General features: G+C 32.7%; 1 long non-coding RNA gene and 1 pseudogene across 1 annotated transcript; both read left to right on the forward strand.

The window, feature by feature from the left end:
• The first annotated feature begins 3,234 nt into the window (after positions 1 to 3,234).
• On the forward strand, positions 3,235 to 7,810 carry LOC143052047 (uncharacterized; annotated as a pseudogene).
• Positions 7,811 to 8,539: 729 nt separating this feature from the next.
• On the forward strand, positions 8,540 to 10,911 carry LOC143051716 (uncharacterized). Its single transcript, XR_012970878.1, has 2 exons — positions 8,540 to 8,754; positions 10,269 to 10,911. It is a non-coding gene; the product is annotated as an uncharacterized LOC143051716 (long non-coding RNA).
• Positions 10,912 to 12,630: the final 1,719 nt, after the last annotated feature.

The following is a 12,630-nucleotide window of genomic DNA, read 5'->3' on the forward strand; positions in this document are numbered from 1 at the left end:
CAGTTTATATATATCTATAATAATTTTCAAGATAATAATCGAAAACAGACAAAATTTCCTTATAATTACAAATTCAGGGACAGCAACCCAACAACCCATTGTCCGATTCATCTGAAATTAAATTTCAGGGCAGATAGATCTTGACTTAATAATCAATTTTACACCATGTCAGATTTGCTGTAAATGCTTTGGTTTCAAAATTATAAGCAAAAATATACATTTTACCCCTATGTTCTATTTTTAGCCATGGCGGCCATATTGATTGGTTTGGCGGGTCACCGGACACAATTTTTAAACTAGATACCCCAATAATGATTGTGGCCAAGTTTGGGTAAATTTGGCCTAGTAGTTTCAGAGGAGAAGATTTTTGTAAAAGTTAACGACGACGGACGCCAAGTGATGAGAAAAGCCCACTTGGCCCTGTGGGCCAGGTGAGCTAAAAATAAGTGGGAATCTTCCTCCATATTCAGATTTAGAAGGTCAGGATCTTCTTTTGTTTGTTCCAAGTGCATATCTACAACACTTATTTGATTTAAATGAGGGCGGACTCTTTATTCATATACATATTAGTTTTTCTATTAACTTTAGTATATATATCCAAACAAAAATATTTGTTCTGGATTTAGCAATTGCATTATAAGTATAATATGTACTCGTCCATATACCAATTTTCTAATTATATATGTAAGAATAGAACGAACCAAATATAAACACCAAATGCAAAGAAAAATCTTCTGGAGATTATTGGTTCAGCCTTCTCGTACATAGATTTTGATAGAAAACAGAACTTTGAGATAGTTTGATTGTTTATTTTTTTTTTGCAATAAAACAGAGTGTACAACATAGATATTTTATATAAGTTATAAGCATGTTTTTGTCTAAATTTTGTAATATGTTATTTACAGAGTCGTGCAAGAACCCCAACTGGAAATACACTTTATTACTAGTAATATGATGTATGGGGAAGACATTGAGTCACAGTAAATGGTACTCTATAGAGACGCATAAAACCAGACTGGCAATTAACTCTATAGAGACGAATACTTGCAGAGACAGGCAAACACTGTACAGAGACGCATAACATAGTAAACGATTCAGTCAACATAGTGATGTACGGGTACACATGAGAATTCATACCGGTGATAAACCATATGACTGTTATCGATGTGGTAAACGGTTTAGATAGACACCATAGTGTTTTACAGAGTCATATGAGAATCCATACAGGTGAAAAGCCTTATGACTGTGATGTATGTGTTAAACGGTTTAGTATGCTTGGTCACTTACAAAGTCACATGAGAACGCATACCGGTGACACACCTTATGACTGTTATGTATGTGGTCAAAGGTTTAGTCAGCATGCTACTTTACAGAGACACATGAAAACACATACAGGTGATAAACCCCATGACTGTAATATATGTGGTAAACGGTTTAATATGCTAAGTCACTTACAAAGTCACATGAGAACACATACCGGTGACAAACCATATGACTGCATGTATGTGGTCAAGCGTTTAGTAGTCTTGGCTATTTACAGAGCCACATGAGAACACATACAGGGGATAAAAACAAATATCATGACTGATGTATGTGGTAAAGGGTTTACAATATTTCCATATTTTTTTTTCCAAATTAAAGGGCCCATTAAGAGCATAACATTAATTACAACATGCATAAACATTACAGAGTGATTAAAGAAACATAAAATAATAAAATAATAATGCATGAAGAAAGAATCAGTGCTCAAGGGGAGATAATTTTAAAATGTTTCAGAGTATTTAAGTTATCTAATTTTCTGACTTTCTAAGTTGCAGGCTTTATCGAGGTATGCGCATAAAATTGATAAAAATCTGCTATCTTCATTAATCATGATCCATGAAAAAAGATCTTTTCTGTTTGAATTATCTAAACTGGGGTATTTTTTTGATATAATCAGTCACATCTCTTCTGAGGTTATTGTAAAGAGGGCATTCCAGAAGAAAGTGCATTTCATTTTCAATACAATTTGAATTACAATATAAACATATCCTCTCATGTCGAGGTAATATTCCATATTTACCACATACATTGGTAATTCGTTCATGTCTGCCAGTTTCTATTCTTAAACAGTGATTGCTGAGTCTGTATTTTGTTAACAAATGTTTTTGTGGGTGTTTTAAATCTAAATAATTTTCGTAGTCAAATGACCTTTTGAATGAAAAATAAGTGTCCAATTTGCCTTGATTCTGTAAATAAAAATCTCGCATTTTCTCCCAATCATTTTGAAAATTTAATTTGAGCTGTTTTTTTCAGTAAACTTTTAAATTTATTTTTGCCTAAATTTTTACATATATTTAGGTCAATACCCAATTTTTCACTGTAGAAAATGATATTAGACAGCCAAGAATTATTAGAGCTCGTTTGAGCTTTACTCTCAATCATTTTTAACTCAGCATAAGCACTTTTCAATAAATCAGATGGAGAATTCTCTAGTCTATGCCAATACATAAACATACATGTTAGCAAATTTATATAAAGAGGATATCTACCCAATTCAGACAGGACTGCTACATTTGTGCACATCTCTGTAACACCAATAATATACTTACAAAATTTTAAATTTAGCTTCTCAAACTCACAATCTTTAAATATGTCATAAAGGGATAAATTTTTCCTTTTAGGAGTAATGTTAATAACACCCCAATTTTCACAACCATTAGTCAGCACGGTGGTTTAAAGAGACACATGAGAATACATACAGGCGAAAAAACTTATGACTGTGATATATGTGGTAAAAGATTTAGTGAGCAAGGTAATTTACAGAGACACGTGAAAACACATACAGGTGGCAAATCTCATGACTGTGATGTGTGTGGTAAAGGGTTTAGTCAGAACTGTGGTTTAAAGACCCACATGAGAATCCATACAGGTGATCAACCTCATCAATGTGATGTATGTGGTAAACAACGATTCAGTCAACATAGTGATGTACGGGTACACATGCGAAATCATACCGGTGATAAACCATATGACTGTAATCTATGAGGCAAACGGTTTAGACACCATAGTGATTTACAGAGACACACGAGAATGCATACAGGTGAAAAGCCTTATGTCTGTGATGTATGTGGTAAACGGTTAAGTATGCTTGGTCACTCACAAAGTCACATGAGAACGCATACCGGTGACAAACCTTATGCCTGTTATGTATGTGGTAAAAGGTTTAGTCAGCATGCTACTTTACAGAGACACATGAAAACACATACAGTTGATAAACCCCATGACTGTGATGTATGTAACAAAGGTTTAAGTCAGCTTGGTCATTTACAAAGAAACATGAGAATACATACAGGTGATACACCTCATGACTGAGATTTGTGTTGTAAAGGGTCTAATCGTCTTGCTATTTTACAGAGACACATGAAAACACATAGAGGTGATAAACCCCATGACTGTGATGTATGTGTCAAAGGTTTTATTCAGTTTAGTCATTTACAAAGACACATGAGAATACATACAGGTGATACACCTCATGACTGAGATTTGTGTTGTTAAGGGTCTAATCATCTTGCTATTTTACAGAGACACATGCAAACACATAGAGGTGATAAACCCCATGACTGTGATGTATGTGTCAAAGGTTTTATTCAGTTTAGTCATTTACAAAGACACATGAGAATACATACAGGTGATACACCTCATGACTGAGATTTGTGTTGTTAAGGGTCTAATCATCTTGCTATTTTACAGAGACACATGCAAACACATAGAGGTGATAAACCCCATGACTGTGATGTATGTGACAAAGGTTTTAGTCATCTTAGTCATTTACATAGACACATGAGAAGACATACTGGTCAATAACATCATTAGTTTACATTTAGCTCACATGGTGCGAAGGTGAGATTTTGGCAAAACTTGGAGTTGTCGTACGTTGTCAGTTAAAGACGGCGTGCACAAAGCTGAGTCCACAAATGTAACGTCTTCAAATTACAAAAACCATTTACGACGTCGACATTTTCCCTCAAAAAACGTAAGCGTAACAAAAACACTGGACACTTAGTTTATCACATAATTCTAAACATTCACGTTCAGATATTTCTTTTTTTTTCGAACAAAAAAGTGCAGCAAATGCACATTTTGAAAATATAAATAAATGTATGCTACGAGCAGTGTAATGGAAGTAATTAGAGACTATGTCGTGGACCCTTTTCAGAAAACAGCGTTAAAACGCATTTTATTTAGAATGTAACCTTATAGTTGGACATTTAAAAAATTCAGGTGTTCAGTCTGGACAACCGAATCATTCATACGTTGCAGATTTTATCAAACCTCAGTCTGGTTTTGCACATTTCGAATACGAAGTTATTTTGAAAATAAAAAGATAGCAATTACATATTTTTTCTAACCGATTCTTCCATTTTGACCTATTAGTCCTTCCAAATTACTACTTCTTACACATAACGAAGATCATTTCCAAGCATATCTACCATGGTCGTTTTTGATTTTTTTGTGGTAATAAATTGTATATAATGTCAGAGTCCGAATCTAAACAATAATATTATACGATAAAATGTGGGATACAACGTTAAATTTGTAAAAGTTTTAGGTCAAAAACTTTATTTTATGCTAATTTAATGTTACAAGTTACAACGAATTTTTGCCGTTTTCTATATGTCCGTTTCATGCTTTATAGATTAAATATTGATTTACCTTACTAGTAAATAAATGTGGATTATTATGGCATGCATCATCATTTTATCATGAAAAAAAACTTCTTCAAAAATCATTATAAATACATATAAATATTATATGTATAAAGCTATTGAAAAAGCGCATTTTACAGTTGCCGTCAACTTTGTGCACGCCGTCGGACCGTTCGACCAAAGCTTTTTTCAAATTTCGATATGCTGTTAATGATGACAAAAAGGATGTCAAGTGTAGAATTGATGATTGTCTCTTTTACCGTTCAAGAGTTATGGTCCTTGTGATATTGAAAATTGTCAAGAAACTAAATTAAGAATGTCCAAAGTACACGGATGCCCCATACGTACTATCATTTTCTATGTTAAGTTGACCGTGCAATTGGGGCAAAACATTTATTTGGCAATAATCACATTAGATGTATGTTTCATTATAATACTTTATTCTGATTGGCTAACTTCACATCACGTGTTATTCCGTAAGCAGTTGCATTGCTCAATACAACTTTTCATTCATGATAACACGTGGTCCAATAATAAAGTGCACAGGTGAATTAAATAAAAAAATATATAAAATTCGTGTTTTCATGATCGTAGCTAAAAAATGTAATTATAAGTATTGAATGCTTCTTTTTGTAACTTTATAGGGTTGTAAAAGCGTTGACCGTGCGCACATTTTTAGAATGAAGCGCTTCCGCGCTTCATACAAAATGTACTTCGGTCAACGCTTTTACACCCCAATAAATTTACAAAAAGAAGCATTCAATTCTTAATTAAAATTTGATAGATCATTTAATAGGGAACATGTATACTAAATTTCAAGTTGATTGGACTTCAACTTCATCGAAAACTACCTCGACCAAAAACTTCGACCTGAAGTGGGGCAGATGGACGGACGAACGAATGCACATACCAGAAAACATTATGCCCTTCTACCATCGTAGGTGGGGCATAACAATCCAGTTTGCGATCACTCCGACAGCCATTTTTTGGTATTTATCACCACTTTTAGTATCATAGGCTAATTCGTGGCAGACAGTTTTTATTGGTTAATTCAAGGCAACCAGTTTTTGTCTTAAATTGAAATTTGATTGGTCGGAGGTTACCATGGTAACCAACTACAATTGACAGGAAAACTTACTGACAAGTCTAACAGACTCGTTGACTTCTACAACTTTTTTTCTTATTCAACCGCACAGTGCCTATTTATCTTCCCCCTCACTCTCTTTCAATCGGAGTCTCCTGCCCTCCCCCTCTCTCTTTCTCTCTCTCACTCTCTCTCTCTCTCTCTCTCTCTCTCTCTCTCTCTCTCTCTCTCTCTCTCTCTCTCTCTCTCTCTTACCTCTAGCTCGTTTTTATCTTTTGTTTTCTATTGTGTTTTTTTTGGTGGACAAACGATTTTGAAGCCTTGGCTTCCGAGCTTTCGCCTAGCACGCCACGGATCCAAATATTAACAGTAATAGTTACATTTAAACAATTTCACGGTAACATTCAAATGAAATATAGATGCATGTAATAACGGCCTGTAATAACCGGTCATAAGTGAATTACAATGATACATGTACCTTATCATTTTAAGTATATTCTATGGATACTATAACACTAAAAACTCATAGCGATACCATTCACATATAAAGCATAATATTTAAAATTTTCATATTTTTTCTCACCAATATATGTTTATATATATACCACCTATTATAAAGGTGGTCTCTCAAATCAAGAGCTTTTTCTATACATACAAATAAGTTTTAATTCTTTTTCAGAGAGAGGATTTAAATTTTGACAAAATTTGCACCTTTAAGAAGTAAGTCGGTTTAAACTTGATCTATGTAGTGTTCTGAATAAAGACGACGCTTATCTTTAAAAGTAATGAGAAAAACACTGAAAATTGGATAGAAACTTAGCTAAATACACACAGACAAGTGTGCACCTAATTGATAGTCTACACATTTTATTTTAAAATCATCTTTGACAATTTGGACAAGTTGTCTTCAATCGGCAATCCTCGAGTGAACCCGATTATTTATTAGTTAGATCTATAGATGAACGGAATCGACCGAGTTTAGACGAGTGCAATTGTCGGATGGTAATTATTTTACAATCATTTTTGACAATCGTACATGTAACCTTCAGTTAAATTGTCATATTGTGAATAAAACAATAATAGAAGTGACCACTGGCAAAAACTTAAGCGACCTTTACTCAAATTTAGCCTGCAGACAATTAACAACATTGTACAGAACAAGGATGATAAAAACTACTGTCAAAATTCAGTTCACATTCACATCGAAACCTAAACGATTAAGGAACCTGTTTGACCATTGTGACCATTCAAACATTTGGTCATTCAATACTAGTATTTGAATTTTTATTAATACATATTTATTTTATTTTACTACAACTTCGTTTCGAATGGAGATAATCCTTAGCGACTTAAAGAGACACGCGAGAACACATACTGGTGATAAACCACATGACTGTGATGTTAGTTCGAGAGAATGTGTTCAAGGAAGAGACTTAAAGAGACACGCGAGAACATATACTGACGAGAAACTACACAAAGGTGATGTTAGTTCGAGAAAATGTGTTCAATGTAGAGACCTAAAGAGACACGCGAGTATACATACTGGTGATAAACCACATATGACTGTGATGTTTGTTCGAAAAAATTTGTTCAAGGTAGCGACTTCAAGAGACACATGAGAACACATACTGGTGAAAAACCTTATGACTGTGATGAATGTGGTAAAGGGTTCAGTCGACAATATAATTTACAGAGCCACATGAGAATACATACAGGTGATAAACCTCATGACTGCGATGTATGTGGTAAAAGGTTCAGTGAACAGAGTACTTTACAAATTCACATGAGAACACATACAGGCAATAAACCTCATGACTGTGATGTATGTGATAAACGGTTTACTCAGCTTGTTAGCTTACAAATTCATATGAGAATGCATACAGGCGAGAAACCTTATGACTGTAATGTATGTGGTAAAGGGTTTAGTCAGTATAGTAATCTACAGAAGCACATGCGAATACATACAGGTGATAAACTATGGCAAGCCGTTCTCGTCAAAACTATGTTTAAACCATTTTTCGAAAAATTTACATACTGAGAATTACAACAAAGCACACTGAGATTTAAAAACTTCAAAACGCACACTGAGAATTGAGAATTACACACTGAGAATTAAAAATTACACACTGAGAATTGAAAATTACACACTGAGAATTAAAAATTACACACTAAGATTTTATAAAGACGCACTGAGATTACAAAAATGAAAAACGCACACTGAGAATTATAAATTACACACTGAGAATTGAAAATTACACACTGAGAATTGAAAATTACACACTGAGAATTGAAAATTACACACTGAGATTTCAAAAAGACACACTGAGAATAAATAAACTGAAAACACACACTGAGAATTTGAAATTACACACTGAGAATTTAAAATTACACACTGAGATTTGTGCGCACTTTTTATGCGCATATATCTAATTAGCATACTTAATCTGAATCTATTACAAGCTTAAAACAACAAGAGGACAGAACTCGTTAGTCTTTCGATTTGGTTCCAAATGATTAATTAAAAAAACTTTAGAAATACAAGAACAAGAAAAATACCCACTTACTCTTATTACAAAATATAACCAAATGGTGAAAAACTTTATTAAAATTATAAGAAAACATTGGAACAATCTGCAAAAGAATGCAGTGAAATTTTTACTCAAGTGTCTATTATAGCATATAAACACCGTAACAAAAATATAAAAGATTAACTAGCGAAATCAGGGAAACAGTTGGAAGACTTTGAAAAGGGACACATGTTTAATTACTGCAGAGACATATAATACAAGAGATTGGCAACTCTAGTAGAGTCTATATAACGGCCAATGAAATCACTTGGCCACCGGAAGTGCTTGGGATTATGATGTGACCTGGGATGAAGGAGGATCGAGATGAGAAAATTCCGCCATTGTTGTTAAAAGAGACGATACGCTTACAGATTTGTTTTCTCGTTTATGTCGATTTCTTTCACAGCTAAAGCATGTAAGTATATTCAAAAGATACATTTAACTAGTTCTACCAATTTGTTTATACTATAATGTGCTGAGATGATGATAATAATCAAATGCAGACCAATTTAAATTCGGTCCATTCAGCTTCCCCTCTTTATTGCTGTAGAACCGGTGTGGCCCACCATTTTTTTTCCATAAAACTTTAAAATTTACGATTTTATATACAATTTTAAAGTGTTATTCTACTCCCGATTGTTATCCCGTTAAAATGATACTATTTTCGTATATTTTGATCAAATAGTGTTTTCATAAAATACCATCAAAGGTGATTTATTTTTTTCACATTGATACCCAAATCCAGCTATGCGAGAATTACCTTTTTTTCATAAAACTTAGAAATTATCGAATAAATATGCAATTTAATGAGCCTGTATAAATTCCCAATGTTATCTTGTTAAAATAAGATCAGCGGGGCATATATGTGTATACCATGGCATGGACATGTACACATTCCCAATATATTCTTCTTTTCTTTATAAATTTTGCCCATTATTCTCTATTCTTTATTTATTTTAGCACCCCATCATTCTCCAATCTTGATATTTTGATAAGATGTTTCCTCTTGTCTTTACTTTTCTGATTTCAATTTATGCAGTTATTCCAATACTCCTATTGTATGAATGTAGGACAGTGTCAGAAAGTCACAGGGCAAAAGTCACAATTTATTTTTTTCTGATTATTTCTTTGAACAAAAAAACCCCGCTTATTTCTATTCTTGAACAATTGTATATAAACCAACTTTGTAAACAAAAATTATCAAAAACAATTAAAAAATGATCAAATAATTGTTGAAAAAACAAAGTGTCAAACTGGTTTGGCACTTAAATGGCTTCATGGTGCCAAGAAATCTTTCTTTTACATGATTAAAATTAAATAAATCTTCATTTTTCCAAATATAATGATACATTTATTAAACTTTAATATGAATATATGTATTAAAAAGTAAATATTTAAAGATATTTCTCTAATATATACAAACAATTGTCAACAGATTATTTGTGACTTTTTGTCCTACCAAATTTGCATGTGACTTATGTCCTGTGACTTTCTGTCCGTTTACCTTTTGTAAACACCTTCCCATTGGCGGATCCAGCCCCCTTTTTTGGATGATCAATGAATTTGAATGGGGACATGTGGTTGGAACCCCCTTTATCCTGGGTTGATCTGCCCCTGCTTCCATACCCTCATGAGATAGAAGCAGAGACTAAATAAAGTTGATGTCAGCAACTTATATTGTATGTTCACTGTACGATGTTTAACAATTGACAAATATATCAAATATTTGTTCCTAATAGCAAGCTTGAAAGGTCCATACATGACAAAATGAAATTTAAAATAGATTTAGCATAATAAAAACCTGCAGAATGTTGTATGACATACATGTAGGAAGTAAAGTTTAAAAGTAAGACAAATAGATGTTGTATAATAGGCTCTACAAATTCAAATTCTTTTCAACTCTAAAATATATTTTTTTTTTAAATTTAGAATGCCAAAAGAGGAAAAGATGTAGTAAGTTAACAAAAGGAGTTAAAAAGAAAGGTAATCCTCGACCATGGACAGCTGTTGATACCATTATGGAGGAGTTATCTGTTGCAGTTTCAATCCACACTGAATATGAAAAAGATCATCCAATTATGACACATCTCTGGTCGAGTTTGTACGTTCTGAGGAAATTTCTATTACATCAGAAGAAGTCAAAGGAGAACTCTTGTTAGATGAACATTCAGACCACACTTATGCAGCAAAAGAACAGCCATTTGAGAATGAAAAAATATGTACGCTTGAATTTGATTGCCATGCTGATTTTTTTCTTGCACCACTGGAAGGCACAGAGCAACTGATTACACAATACATTTGTAATTGAGATATTTGCAGTGAATGAGACACACAATGAACATGAAGAACCTTGCCTTTCTCCCATTCTCCCTTTCAGACTTTATGCAATTTATTACAAGTTAGCATCAATGATACATGTACATATATCCTTAGCTGTACAGATACCGAAATTTGCATACAGTTGAACTGTACCAGATCAGTTGCAGGGAAATTAGCACGAAGCTCTCAGTTATCATTGACAGTAACATTATAAGTGAATGTTTGATAATAAAAATATTATTTATACCTGGAATGAGTTTTGTTCTCTTATATCTTGGTTTAATTATTGAAAAAGGATGGAATGATGTGTAGTGATAGTCTAGATATATTGTATACATAAATACTTGTTCTGATTCTCAGTCTGACTGGTTCTTTTCATTTCAGAATAATGGAATGTATGACAGTGTTTTTTTACAGAATGATGTAATTTGGTTTATCCAAAAGCCACACCAAATTAATTGGTTTATATCATTTATAAATGCTTACTGTGGGGGGGGGGGGGGAAAACATAACAAACAAAAAACAAACAAAAACATAAAATTGTACGGCTTGTGATAATGGTGAAATATATTATCATGCCTTTATTATCTTTGTGTCTTTCCAAAGTAAGAAGCCTGTAATTCACTTGTGGTTTGTTGCTGTATATCATATTTGGATTTTTTTATACATAAATCGGGCGGTTAGTTTTCTTGTTTGAATTGTTAAACCTTTTTCATACATGTAAATAGACCTTGTATACTAGTAGTTCGCAGTGCAGTATGAATTTTACTCATTGCTAAGAGCCTTATGGTTACCTACAGTTGTTTGTGGAGAGTTCAATATTATATTGCATATACTGTACAGAAAAGAAATGTCATAAACTCGCACATCAATATATTATAAATATGCCATGAAATATTTTCCACTGGACGTTAGGCAACCATCAATTAAATCAGCCTGATCAACAACAAAGGTAGGCGCATTTTCGTGCAGTTTGTATAAAGTAAAACAAAAAGGTTTTGACTTACAAATCAAGTCAAATAGTTGTAAAACTATTTACACATGTGCATGTCTGTTTCAAAACTAAAAGGAGATTTTAACTAGTCCAAAAGTTAAAAAGAAAGAAAGAAGGGAAACGTGTACATTTCGAAACATTTAGATATCAATGTGGCATTAAAACTGGTGTATGCTTTGAAGTCAACTTCCCAAGCTGACAGAAGTATAACATAGTAAAATGTTTCTTCTTACAAAAATTGTTACATGAAAAGGCAGCAATACCTGCTGCTCTGAGTCTTTATCGTATATTTATCAGTTCCTTACACTTAAAATATGGTTTAATCTCTTTCTATTTGAGGTCAAAAGTGAGACTTATATTGCCATTTTCTATTAAATGATCATTAAATGTAAGTCTTAAATACACAATCCGTGAAAAGGAGAAACCATAAATAAACCGACAATCATAAAAAAAACTCAATGCAAGCTCATAATGTAAATTTTGAAAAAAAAACACACTTAGAAAACAATTAACCGACAATCATAGAAAAAAACTTAATACAAGCCCAATTAATAATGAACACAATAAGTATTCAATTTTTAATGATCTATACAAATTATGAATATAAGACGGAGTCGATCATGATCAACGATAAACAAACAAATTAATTATTTTTTTCTACACATTAATTAATTTTATATATTTTGTAAATAGTATTTTCGGAAATAGTGTGGACACCTGTGGTGTAACAACTTCTTGTGTACCAGGTGTCAAATAAAACTCTTCAGTTTTAACAGGTTGTGATTTACCTGACCATCGAATAATTCAAGCCTAATATACATGTTACACTGTGAAATTATGTCTCAGAGACAGGTGTATATTTAATAGAAACTCATTGTGAAAGTATCAAATAAAATGAACTCTGATACAATTTATGAAGTGTTAATTATTTAATATTGTTTTTTTTTTTTAAATCAATATCAAATTATGTCTCTTTTT

The sequence above is a fragment of the Mytilus galloprovincialis genome, chromosome 11 (assembly GCF_965363235.1).
Source record: "Mytilus galloprovincialis chromosome 11, xbMytGall1.hap1.1, whole genome shotgun sequence".
Taxonomy (NCBI): domain Eukaryota; kingdom Metazoa; phylum Mollusca; class Bivalvia; order Mytilida; family Mytilidae; genus Mytilus; species Mytilus galloprovincialis.